Below are 2794 nucleotides of genomic sequence, written 5' to 3' on the forward strand. Positions count from 1 at the left end.
CTCATAGTCAATGTGAGCCCTCCTGGCGCTGGTGCCAACAACCACAGTAGGGCTTTGAGGAAAAGGCAGTGGAGTGGCACTAGGTGAGTTGATCCTTCAAAAGGATAGGCCTCTTTCTTTGCTGTAACCATTCTGTGATTCTAAGCTAAAAGAGCTATATAATTGCAAGTTGGTGTTGTTAGATTTTTAAGAAAAACAAAATGAATGACTCATCACTTCAAAGCATAGGCTGGGGTTCAGGGGGCTTCAAGACAAGAGCAGGGCATGGCTTTCAGTGCCTTCTCACTCAACATCTTTGCCCTTATCCTTGGCCCCTGTTCCTAACCAAACGGGCAGCCCTGTTTCCCCAAAGGAAAGGCTGGCTCTGTTTTCACCTGCCGAGGACAGAGTAAAGGGCAGCAATGGCTTGAAGAAGTCCTCAAATAGTTTTTTTTAACTGGGCATTTAAGGCCCTTAATTGTTTGCAAAGCAAGAAAGTCAAGCTTCAAACTTCAGCCAAAAACTTAATCTCTGTAGTGGTAGAAAGGTGGTGGGTCTCACCCAATGCTAACTGGCTCAATTATCTATTCCTCTTGCACTACCCCTACTGCTTCTTGGGAGGGGAAGATTTTGTTGATCATTTTGGCGATTATATTATTGGCATACCTTAACTCATTTATTGCGATGTGAATGTTCAAAGCCATTTGTGCTCATGAAATTTAGTAGACTCTCTGATGTTGCAATGGTCAAATGTCTTTAAAATATAACTTCAGGGCCTTCCTCTAAATGGCTTTTGTGATATCATGCCACCAATAATCAACACTTCACAACCTCTTGCTCTATGTGCTACATAGTATATTTAAATTAAAGTATGTGTAACTGATCCTGTAATTACTCCACAAATCACATAATTTTGAATAAGTATTTAATGCTATTAAGAACAGACTGTCAACATAAAATTGGCAGTGATGATTTGACCACCTACTGAGTTGGAGTCATATCTAGATATTCTTAGTCTGTTTGTACGTAGTAAATTCTCTGTAAGAAAATTCATTGACCACAATTACAAATAGTATTTTAACAAGTAATTTGACAGAACTTCTGTGAAATATCAGCTAACATTTCCTGCATGGATTTTCCATTCGGCATGAGATTTTATTTCTCATGAAATGTAGCATTTTTCACAACCGTTGTTAACTCATTTAAATTCAGTTAATGGGAGAATGAACCAACACAGTGTAACCTATTGATTGTCATATTCAATTCATAGGATTTCACTGCTGTTATCCGTTATCATTTCAGTGAGAATGAACCAGCCACATCTTAGATTTTAACTTTAGAATCAGTTAATGGTGCAAATCAAAAGTTGCAGTTTTAGCCTCAGACTGTCATTAATCACGTGGTTCATTAATTTACAATGTATCAACACCCTTGTCTGCTTTCAAAATAAAATGACAGCTCATACAAGGTAACAGATTTGAAGACCCATTGACACTACTAGTAATAGGTGGGGGGAGTAAAGTGATTCACTCTCAATATCTTGAATACAAGCGCAGCGCATTGTTATAATTGCTTCTGATTAATTCATTGCCATGGATTTCATGGAAATATCACTGTCTGAGGGAAAAAATGAGGAAGTATTGGGTGGGGGTGAAATCACAATGAACAAGTCTCGGCAGATCTGTTTCATACTAACTGATCTATGGTGACTGCTGAATAACAAAGCACTTTCCTTTGTGTCTTGTGACTGTACTGCATCAAACATTCTGACATCAGGCTTTGGAGTTGTCTTTTGTCTACAGCAGACTTCAGACAAGCAGTGGCAAGACCAACTGCTACACCTGCATGACGATATTGGTGAGAAGCCTAAAACAGGGTACCGGGTCACTTAAATTCGATTGATGAGCTGTTGGCATGAATTACATGTTGTTGGGAGGGAAGAGAAGCTGGTGGGCTTTCTGTTTCTTGAAGACAATCTCACTTTTTAAAGCAAAAGTGGAATTTTCATTGATGATGAGTGTCAAGTGCATTTCTTTAGCACCATGTTGACGATCAGGACATCCCAAGTTTTGAAATTGCCATGAAATTGCTTATTGAATAAATCTTGGTCAGGAGGAGGAGGTTGAGCAAGTCAGTGTCAGAAACCTAATTTCTAAATCATTACCCTGTTGCCCAAAAATGCCCCTACAACACTTTTTTCTTGCTACAGCAGGTTTCCTTTTTTTTGCAAAGTCTCCTTTCACAAAGGTCCAAGATATAGATATATGTCCAGTCAAATACACTATAAATTAAGATTTTAGATAATGCATCTTCAGAACACCATGCAACCAATGACCTGTCCCCATTGCAGACATGAAGTGATCCTTAATCTCACATGAGCTTGAACTTCACTGTCATATTCCAGTCATGTTTTCTTTATGAAAGGTTTAAATGTTCTTAACATATAAACAATGTCTATTTCTTAAAGTGAGTGAACTAAAGTCTAAAGTTCAAGGAAGAAAGTCATGAGGGGTGAATCGAGCAGAGTAAAGATTGACTGTGGCAGAAAAAAAAGCAGGAATGACTCCAAAAGTAAAAAAAATAAAATCTTAAAGATTTTCTGCGCACAAAGAAGTGAATGAATAAAATATAAGTGAAAAGACAGTATGCTGAATTGATGGTTTTCAGCATCAAAACAAAATATCAATGTTTCTATTTAAATGTAAATAAATCTTTTTTGTCTGATGTCTGCACAATATTGGTCTGAAGGCAGAGACAACAAGGTGCAGGGCTGGATGAACACAGCAGGCCAAGCAGCATCATAGGAGCAGAGAGG

This window comes from Rhincodon typus, chromosome 25, assembly GCF_021869965.1.
Source record: "Rhincodon typus isolate 14 chromosome 25, sRhiTyp1.1, whole genome shotgun sequence".
In the NCBI taxonomy this organism is placed as follows: domain Eukaryota; kingdom Metazoa; phylum Chordata; class Chondrichthyes; order Orectolobiformes; family Rhincodontidae; genus Rhincodon; species Rhincodon typus.